At 47.7% G+C, this 10,891-nt stretch overlaps 1 long non-coding RNA gene across 1 annotated transcript; it reads right to left on the reverse strand.

Moving 5' to 3' along the window:
* Nucleotides 1-363: 363 nt before the first annotated feature.
* LOC146340877 (uncharacterized) lies at nt 364-8,505 on the reverse strand. Its single transcript, XR_014783793.1, has 3 exons — nt 7,611-8,505; nt 7,448-7,492; nt 364-1,488 (listed from the first exon to the last, which is right to left on the reverse strand). It is a non-coding gene; the product is annotated as an uncharacterized LOC146340877 (long non-coding RNA).
* Between the last annotated feature and the right edge of the window lie 2,386 nt (nt 8,506-10,891).

The following is a 10,891-nucleotide window of genomic DNA, read 5'->3' on the forward strand; positions in this document are numbered from 1 at the left end:
CCTTGTTCCCCCGCTCCCCCTCCAAGGGCCACAAGGCATTTGCTGAGCTTGTGTGAGAGCGAACCTGTCAGCGCCTGGACAGGCCCGAAGGGGGACCTGAACATCCGCCCAGCACTTACACTCAAATTCCTCATTCCTTCACTCTGCCCTCAGGCCCAGCGCTCCTTCGCTCTCAAAACCCACTATAACGTTATTGGCATTAAGAAGGACGGCTTGTTTCCTAGACCTCTTAGGAATAGCTGGTAAGAAGGCACATTTCTGAGGTGCTGGATCACATTCCAGAAGAGCAGTTGTTCCATGGGGGGCTCCTTTCACACCTTACAAACGTCCTACAGAGAAACTGACGCTTCACTGAACAATCTGTGTTTATATATTTATTTAGGAGATTTATATACTACTCTTCAGCAAACCTTCCAGGGTGGTTTACAAAAACAAGATAAAATACATGAATAGAATATAATAACAACATTAAAAGAAAGAGAAAATACATTTATACACTTTTAAAAGACTGGGGGAATAAAATGTCTCTGCCTGACACTGAAAGCATAACAATGTTGGCACGAGGTAGATCTCCCTGTGGAGGGAATTCCACAAATGGGCACCACCACTGAAAAGGCCCTATCCCTGAAAAGCCTCACCTTTCTTACTTTGGATGGTGGGGGCACCCTGAAGAGAGCCTCTGAAGATGACTTCAGTACATGAGCAGGCTGGAGTGGGAGCAGGCGTCCTAAACCATGTCGCACTTTGGATTATGCTCAGAAATGGACAAGAAGCCAGCAAATCTGTTTCAGTACTGGTGAGATATGTTCTCACTGCCCAGTCCCAGTCAACAGCCTGGCAGCTGTATTTTGGACTAACTACAGTGTCCAAACAGTCTTCAAAGCAGCCCCATGTAAACATTTTACAGTGGTCAACCGTAGATTATATGGAGCATGGATAACTGTGGCCAAAGCATCTCTGCCCAGGAGAAGTCAAAGTTGGCGTACCAGCCTACACTGCTGGAAGGCATCCCTTGCCACGGAGGCTACCTGGGCAGGGCTGGCCCAGGACGTCTCGCCATCAGAGGTGGAGCAGCAGGCGGTGCTCTGCAGCCACCCAAGTCAAGTCGTGCAGTAGCCAAAGCCAGCCACGTTTTTTTGGCCCATGAAACAGAAAATCACACAAGCACTCCTCCCCACCTCTGGCTGTGAAAACACAACAACCGTTTGCTGTGCCCTTGCAAGACACCCAGACTCTGCTGCCTGTGGTGGCCACTTCACTCTTCCAAATGGCAGGGCTGCCTTGGTCCTCCAGTGACGAAGCCAGATTTAGGAGCGCCAGATGAGGGAGGAGCGCAAACCCACTCACAGCAGGCTGAACACTGCCTTTTTGTGGCACCGGCCCACAGAAGATCCATCTTGCCAGAACTGCGTTTCAGCCTATTCGCCCTCATCCAACATATCACTGATTCCAGACACTGCTTCAGCCCTTCCAGTGCCTCAGCTGAATCTGATGAGAAGGAGAGGCAGAGTTCAATATCATCAGCATACTGATGGCACCTCACCCCAAACCCCAGAAATACCTCTCCTAGCAGTTTCATGTTAAGTGTTAAAGAGCGCAAGGGGTGGGGGAATTGTGGGATTCCTTGTGGGATTCCATTACATATACGCCATTGGGCCAAGCAGTAGTCCCCCAGCACCACGTTCTGGGATCAGCCCTCCAGCTAGGCGAACACACACTGCATCACCATGCCTCCAGCTCCCAACCCAGAGATCCTATCCAGAAGGATACCATGGGCAATGATATCGAAAACTGGAAGGAGTTGTTGGTTTTCATGTTTTAAAAACCCAGAGAAAAATATCTGGCTATTAGTCATAACACTTTGTTCAGACTCTAGTGCTGGGCTAAAAGTGCCTCCCCACCTAAGCAGTCCCATTCTCTGCCCATGAAAATGGGGAGGCTTTTTCTCAATTTTTCAGGAGTGGGCTTGCAAAATCTTAGGCTGCCAACTCAACTTACTGACCTTAGAGCAGGAGAAATTATCAGCCTGCAGTTTGAGCTCTGTGAAGCCCTATCAGATAATATGCAAGCTATGCCAGTGGATTAAATGGCCTCATTCAAAAAACTATTCAGATTACAGTACTGCCACGGCATTTTTTGTTGAGTCTAAGGACGTTATTATTTATCTGAAGAAGCAACTCATATGCGAAACAGGATTACACAGGATTCCTGTAAGACTTTTTGAACGGACTAAGATCCTCTTACAAACTATAATAATGATTTGTACTGTATATACTTGTGATACAAATGCTTCTGTTATCTTCCAATATATGTACAGTTCTATTCACATTGTTTCTGTATGAATAATTATATTGTTCTAATAACAATCCTATTTTAAATAGATTACTAACACCTTCTACATTATTGTGTTTTCATATTGTTACAATATTACACTTGTATTACCTGACCCATTTACAGTTGTGTGCTTGTTTGCTTATTTCCTGTTGGTTTCTACAACTGTGGCCCTTTTTTGTACTTTGTAAAACATGGGAGCAGCCAGGCTTCCCCCCTTCCGCCATATTGCCCATTGGAAGGGCACCACAGACATTTCTCCACAAGGCTTTTATTGCGCGCTTGTGATTGGTCACTCATGGAAGTTTGTGTTTTAGAAGATGGGGATCATGCAGTAATAAAGGTTAATCTGCTTTAATGGCTGTGTGTAATTGCACAGTTCCAGATACCACAGCGCCATCCAGTGGCTGTATAATGAAACATGTAGAACTTGCAGACAAAGTAAGTCCCCAGAAAAAAGGCAGATGTCAACCTGTGGTAAGGAGCTGAACTTAGAAACCCTGATAAATTGCAGGATAAAAAGCCCGGGATGGAGAAGCCCTGTGTCATGATGTACCATCCTTCTGCAGAGACACTGTAGAGCAAAGTGGGCACCACCATGCTCTTGCGCAGTGGCAAAATGTATTTAAGTATTTTTGTAAGTGTTCAGAAGAAGAAGAACAGCCTGAGGATGTGGACAGGATCCTGGAAGAGGGAGAGCCACCATGTGTGTTCCAGACCCTTGCCCTTCCTGGCTCACAAAAGCAGCCAGAGGTGGACTGGCTGAGTGGGTCAGTGGTTAATGCCTCCCTTAGTCAAGGCAGAGTTCCAGCCTTCTTGAAGGAGGCGGTGGTGAGACCTTTGTTAACAAAGCCCTCCCTGAACCTGAACCCACCATATTGAATAATTATGGGCCAGTCTCCAATATTCCATTTCTGGGCAAGACATTGGAGCGCGTGGTGGTGTCCCAACTCCAGGGATTCCTGGATGAGACAGATTATCTAGATCCATTTCAATCTGGCTTCAGACCCGGTTGTGGGACAGAAACAGCTTCGGTTGCCTTGATGGATGACCTATGCCAGGAACTAGACAGGGGGAGTGTGTCCCTGTTGGTTCTGCTGGACCTCTCAGTGGCTTTCGATACCATTGACCATGGTATCCTTCTGGGCCGCCTCGCTGGGAAGGGACGTGGAGGCACTGTTTTGCAGCGGCTCCATTGCTTCTTGGAGGGGCGGACCCAGAAGGTGGTGCTGGGGGACTTCTGTTCGCCTCCCTGGCCATTGGCCTGTGGAGTCCCTCAGGGTTCCGTTTTGTCCCCGGTGCTATTTAACAAACACATGAAACCACTGGGAGAGGTTGTCTGGAGTTTGGGGGTTCGGTGTCACCAGTACGCTGATGACACCCAACTCTAGTTTTCCTTTCCATCTAATTCCAAAGAAGCTGTTGGGGTGCTGAACTGGTGTCTGTCGGCAGTAACGGACTGGATGAGGGCAAACAAATTGAAGCTTAATCCAGACAAGAGAGAGGTGCTCCTGGTCAGTCGAAAGATAGATCAGGTAATAGGGATCCAGCTTGTGCTAGATGGGGTTGCGCTCCCCCTGAAGACACAGGTTCACAGCTTGGGTGTACTTCTGGATGCAGCCCTGAGCCTGGAGGCCCAGGTTTCAGCGGTGGCCGGGAGTGCATTTGCACAGTTAAAGCGAGTGCGCCAGCTGCGCCCGTTCCTTCAGATGTCTGACTTGCCCACAGTGATATACGCCTTAGTTACATCCCGTTTGGATTACTGTAACACACTCTACGTGGGGCTGCCTCAGAAGAGTGTTCGGAAACTTCAGCTGGTTCAAAGAGCTGCTGCCAGACTGCAGACTGGGGCTGGTTACAGGGAGCATACCGCCCCTCTGCTAGAACAGCTCCACTGGCTCCCAGTCTGTTTCCAGGCACAATTCAAATTGCTGGTCATGTCCTATAAAGCCCTGTACAGCTCGGGTCCTGGTTATCTGAAAGACCGTATTCTCCCCTATGAACCTACTCGTGCCCTGAGATCTTCAGGGGAAGCCCTTCTTGCCATCCCATCACCATCACAGGCACGCCTGGTGGGAACATGGGAGAGGACCTTCTTGGTGGCTGCCCCAAGGCTCTGGAACTCCCTTCCCAGGGAGGCAAGAGTGGCACCCTCCTTGATATGCTTTTGTAGGCATGTAAAACCTTTTTTTGTTCCAGCAGGCTTTTGGGGATAACTAGTCTGGACCTGTGAAAATATGACGGATGGATACTATTTTTCTTGTTGTCTTTTAATGTTTTGATATTTTTACAATTTTAATATTGATGATTTAATTATATTTTTAACTTTTGTACACTTGTATTTCTATTTCTATTTATAGGTTTTAATTGTATAAGTTTTAATGTTGGAAAGCCGCCTTGAGTCCCAGTATTGGGAAAAAGGTGGGATATAAGTATAATAATAATAATAATAATAATAATAATAATAATAATAATAATCAGCAGCAGCAGCAGCAGCAGCAGCTGCTGCTGCTTCTGCTGCGGGCCATTATGAACATATGTCCCTGTCCTCAAAACTGCAGACATTTCAGGAGCCCACCAAAGTCTGAGGGTCTCTTCCCCGCCACCAATTTTTTTTGTTCCTACTCCCACCCCTAACCTTACAAATGTGCTGGAAACGTTCCATGTGGAACTCTGGCACACCAGTAGTTCAGTGGCAGAATACCTCTGATAAACTTAAATGCTGGGGGCAGACAGCAAGGGAACGTTAAGACCACCATACCCTGCTTATGAATTTTGCAGTGTTTTCTGTCTGGCCACTTCTGGGGACACAATTCTGGACTGGATGAGTCCAGCAAAATAAATATTGGCTTGGATCCTAAGAAGTTAGAAGGAACATTTCCTGCCCCCTCCTCCTGCAACCACCTGAAAAGCTTCTCTGCTTCTCTCTGCTGGGGGAGGGAAGGGAATTGCCCCAAATACAGTTTGGATCCTAAGGTAGGCTCTTAAGGAAGTTCATGGAAGGAAAGATCCCCTCCCTTCCCCCCATACAGCCTTCCACCCTCCCCCCATTGTTCAGGAGGGCCCCCAACCATCCCAATATGTTTTCCACAGGTCACAGGGGAGAGGAGACGATTCATTTATTACATTTCTATTCTGCCCAATAAAATTCAAAGCTCTCTGGGCGGTGCCATGAACTTCCTTAAGTTATCCTGTGTCAGGATCCAAGCCATTATGGTTTTATGAGGTCCAGAGCCCATTCATTCTCCATAAAAGTCTCTGTATTGCTGGAGAGAATGACCAAAGGAAAGTTATATATACTTCCTCAAGACCCCGACCTGTGCATCATACATGGCTCTGCTCCAAGAGACCGCCACTGCCACGGGCTGAGATCTGGAGAAGAGGTGCAAGTCTGAGACCCTCTGCATCGGAAGCAACTCCCATTATGGAATTCTCTCCCACAGCCAACGCTCTCCCCACCTCTAGGAACTTGATATGGGCATCTCTACACCAGCCTAAAATCCTGCATTTAAAACGGGGCTTTCTGCTTCCGTTTTAAATGCAGGATCACCACTGGCTCTCTTTACACGCACTTCCTTTCCCCCTCCCCTTCCCCCCTCCTTCTCCCCATAGCTGATTATCTTTCATTGATCTTGCTCCTCTTCTTGCCACTTTAACTCTTTTCATGGAGGAAACTGAAGCGGAACACAAGGGGGGAGGAATGTGATAGTTCATTATCCGTGGCCTATTTAAAAACGGCACAAAGGGCATTTAGTGCAGGAGGGTCACGGCATCATGTAAAGAGCCCGCAAACTTCCGTGAAGGAGCACTCTCGATCGCAAGATAAAAGCCTGGTGTGAAGGAGCCCTATATCTTGTATGTAAGTTTTTTAGAACTTATGATGGGATGCTCACCTGAAATAGTTTATATTGCTCTTTCTGTTACATTACTTTAAATGATAATGTTGGTTTTTATTTTAAAATGATTTTAACATAATTGTATGCCTCCTTGGAAAAAATATTTTGAAATATTAAAGAAGCCTCTTCAATTATTGTTAATATTATTAAGGACATTTTAGATGGGTTGAAGGACAATAGATGCTGGTCATTTGCTAGTTTTCATTCTTACAATACATTTGTCTTCTTCTTCTAGGTTTACTATATTTTAAAGTATTTGTTATGGTTCTGAAAGACGGGGGGGTTATATTTCGTAAAACCACTTAAAGAACTTTTGTCAGTGAAGTGGGATAATCAATAAAAAAAGAGAACTATTTCCTGGAAAAACAACAAAGAGTCTTGTGGCACCTTAAAGACTAACAAATTTATTCTGGCATAAGCTTTCATGGAGTGTAATCCACTTCAAAGTCCACAAAAGCTTATGCCAGAATAAATGTGTTAGTGCCACAAAAACTCCCCGTTGTTTTTGCTGCAATAGACTATCCAACAGCTATCTTCTGGGAATTATTACAGCAGAAGACACTATTTTCTTGAGCATCTTTTCCAAAACAGCATTTTGAGGCAGGCGTTGGTTCCATTCCCAAGAGAAAAAGGCACTCTGCAGGTGTTCACATAGATACTAGACCCCGAGGACTGACAAAGGAAGACTGGTTCCTATCACAAGTGAAAAGCACTTTGCTGAGCAAACACCATAATGTTTGAAAGCAACAGTTGGCAACTCCTTGCTTGGTGTGTGCGGATGACGGCCCAGCCTTATAGGTTGAGAGGAGGAGAGCTGGAGTGCGTGGCCTTGTGGCCCTTCTCCGATTCTATGATCAGCATGGCAATTCAGGTGTGCTCTGATTAATACATCATATTCGATGTACTTAAAAGTATTTGATATACTTAAAAAGGATTAGCATGGGAAGCCCTTTGCTACAACTATTAAACCAGTGAAAGTTTCCTGGGCAGAAAAGAAAATGAGAAGGGAAACCATGTTTGAGGCTTGAGGTTGAGCTGCTGAAAGGCTGACGGGAGGGATTTATACCAAGAGCAAAAGGTCTGGCAGCTCTCACCCTTGTGAAAGACCAGCAGAGAGCCATCTTGTGCTCTGTTGAATACACAGTACATCTGCAAATCACTCAGACAGAAACCCTAACCTTTGCCCTCAGAAGTTAACAAAATCTGCTAATGTGCAATACCTTTGCCATCAGATGCTGCTGGTGAAGATCCCACACAGGAATAACCTGGGGACACATAAGACAAGCCTCAAGTGATTGTCTCTCTCTCTCTTTCTATCCTGTTTACAATACAACAGCTTTTCCTCAAACAAAACTGTCCCCCACCCCCTCGCTCCATACTCACCCCTCCATGCTCCTGGCTGTTGTTGGCTATTTGAGGCAATTTACCAGTTTCAATCTCTCCCCGGAGCATCCAGATTTCTTGAGAGGGGTAACAGGTTGCTGCACCTGGGCTAAACAAATAGGTTCAGTTTGCAAAAATCAGAACAAGAACAACAGTATCAATTGGTTTATTTCACTGGCAGAGCAGAAGATCTATATTTGGAAATTTGACCTAGGAGAGCAATAGGATGGGTTGGTTGGTTCATTTGACCACCTTGATGCTGTTCGGCCCTTCAGCTTTGCCAGGACTAACCCAGACGCATCATATTTTGTTTAGATAACGTGGAATCTTTTTAAATACTATGTCTGTAATACTTACAACACCCTTCCCCAAACTGGCGCCCTTCAGATGTGTTACATCACAATTCCCATAATCCCAGGCAGAATAGACATTGGCCATGCTGGCTGGGGATGATGGGAATTGTGGTCCGACACATCTAGGAGGCATCAGGTTGGGGAATGCAGATTTAATCTTGCAAGCTAGGTCAGTACTACTATCCCCTTAATGCCAGTGGGGAAGGGGCTGAGACCAAGAGATAGCAGCGTGCCCTGGGAGTTCGTAGAGATGTACGGAAGTAACTTACCTGTTCCCGAAAGCTGATTCGAGGTGGGGGGGAGGCGCCCCGTCCTTCCCCCCGAAATTCTGGCCGGGGGGGAGGCGCCCCGTCCCTCCCGCTGTGAATCCCGGCTGGCTGGGAATGCAAATGGCGGCAGCCGTAGCCGCTGCCGTTTGTGTCTCTGCAGTCAGCCGTGATAGGCTACGTAAATGTTTACGTAGCCTATCATGGCTGAGTTAAAACAAAAAACAAAAAAACCTCGCGTACGCAAATGGCAGCGCCCATGGGCGCCACCATTTGCGTTCCTTATTTTGGCACGTGTAGTCTACATCAACATTTACGTAGACTACGGCAAAAATAAGGGGAACGCAAATAGCGTAGATGCTATGCTATTTGCGTTCCCCTTATTTTCGCCGTAGTCTACGTAAATGTTTACGTAGACTAGACGTGCCAAAATAAGGAATGCAAATGGCGGCACCCATGGGCGCTGTCATTTGCGTAAGTGCGGGTTTTGTTTTGTTTTTTTACTCAGCCGTGATAGGCTACGTAAATCTTTACGTAGCCTATCACGTTTTGTTGTTGTTGTTGTTGTTTTACTGGAAATGGCTGTGGCGGCTGCTGGTCCGAAGACCGGCCGGCGCAGCCACCTCTGCCGCACCACCGCCAGAGCCGCCACCGCTAGGAGGATTTGCCCAAGGTAAGTCCCGTCGGGGGGGGGGGGGGGAGACCGTTTCGCCACCAATTTCAGGGGGCCGAATGCGCTGGCATTCAGCCTCCCTGAGATTCGTGGTGAAATTCTCTGAGATCCCTAGGTCAAAGGCAGTCCAAGGTTGGTTACAGGACTCCAAGAGTCAGCAGCAGGTCAGTTCAAGGAACAGCAAAGTCAAGGCAGCAAGGTTCCAAGATATTAGAAGCTGGGGTAAGGTGTTGTTCCAGCAGCTAGTAGGTCCCAACTGAAGGCCTATAAGCTGACGTTTCCAGAGCCCCATCCAGGACTCAGCTGCAGTTCCTCAGCAGCTTTTCGACGAAGTCCTCCTCATGAGGAGGCTCTACTCACAAGAAGTCATTTACTCATGAGGAGCCTTCGTTTGTAAGCTGGCACTCTTCTCAGGGGATCTTCTGGCCTGCCTCTTGAAACACTGCCACTCCTGTGGATAGAGGGTCACTCAGCCTCTGTCTCAGATGTGGAGCTCTCTTCCGCTTATGGGGATGGACCTCGGCCATCTCCCCCGAGGGCCCAGGCTCCTCCTGGTCTTCTGGCTTGAGCTGTTCCCTGGTGTTCTCTGCCTCTGGGAGCTCTACAGGGGCATGACCAAAACAGTACTGCTATTCCTTGCAATCAGAAGGAACATTCACAGCCATTGCAACCAATGGATTTTTGTACATGTATTCTAACGCTCTCCCACTGAACTGTTCACCCCTTCCATGCCCATCCCTGGCTCATACACTCCATTCCATATATTTGTTCATGCTCTCGTGCAGCGGAATACCTTCTGGAGGAGAACAAGAGCTGTCTGATTTTGTCCACTGCAAATTCATCCTGTCTTCCTTCTCCTCTGCCATCTACTTGGCCAGCAACACTACCCCTTTCTGATCCACACCAACTCTAGGAATCCTCTGCACCTTTTCTATAACTGTAATGCTTTCTTAAGGCCTGCCTCACCACCTCATCTCTCCTCCCATTCTGCCCAAGATTTTGCCTCCTTCAAAGCCTGGTGCCTAAGAGGTCACAGATGGTGCTGGGTGAACATGTCTAGGGAAAGACTTCCCTAGTTTGGGCACCAGAGTAGAAAAGGCCCTCTCTCCGGTAATCACCTGCCTGGCTTCAAAAGCCAGAAGTACTAGAAGAGCTTCTGAAGATTATCTTAATCGGCAGGCAGGTTCATGTGGGAAAAGGCTTTTAGATACTCCAGCCCCAGGCTGCTGAGGGCTTTAGAGGTCAAAACTTCATTTGAACTGAGCCTCAAAACAGACGGAGAGCCCTGAAGATTTTAACACTGGAGCATTATGTTCATCGTGGTCACCACCAGTTAACAGTTTTGGACACCATGTTCTGCACTAGTTGAAGTTCCTGAACACATGTGGGCTGCTTCCAGATGAGCATGTGTTGTGGAATTGCCATGGCTTGTTCGCTTGCATTTTACTGGGGGGCAGGGGACAGGAGGGGTCCATGGGAATTCATCATCCATTTGTAATAATCCTGTGTTTTCCTAGTGCTGCTTCCACCTTTTTTCTTACTACAGGAAGTCCAACTTCTTCCTGGAGTAGAAGGTAACACAGTCTCCACAGGCACAGATGCCCTTAGCGCCACTCTTCCAGGATCAGTTCTGAAGGGGAGGGGTGGTCACCTGGGCACCGAGAGATCCGTGAGCGGCCGCAGGGGCCAGACGAGGCCTGGCACTCCTTCAGGGGAAGCGCTGCACTGGCCAGTCCAGGCTGGGGCCTCAAGCCCTCTTAAGCCACAATGCTTCCCCTAGCGTGGGAGCAGCGGTGAGCTGAACCAGTGCACGGCTGATGGCCTGTCCCCTCACTGCTCCAGGGCCCCTCCTGGCAGTGTGTTCCCAAAGCAGCATCCGACTGGTTCAGCTCACTGCCACTCTCACACTAGGGGAAATACTGGGATCTCAAATGGCGCGTGGCTGCGGCCTGGGCTGGTGGCTGCAGCGCTTTGCTTTACTGTGTGCCA

Source organism: Heloderma suspectum, chromosome 6, assembly GCF_057233095.1.
Source record: "Heloderma suspectum isolate Gila_16-S chromosome 6, 16-S_ref, whole genome shotgun sequence".
NCBI classification, from domain to species: domain Eukaryota; kingdom Metazoa; phylum Chordata; class Lepidosauria; order Squamata; family Helodermatidae; genus Heloderma; species Heloderma suspectum.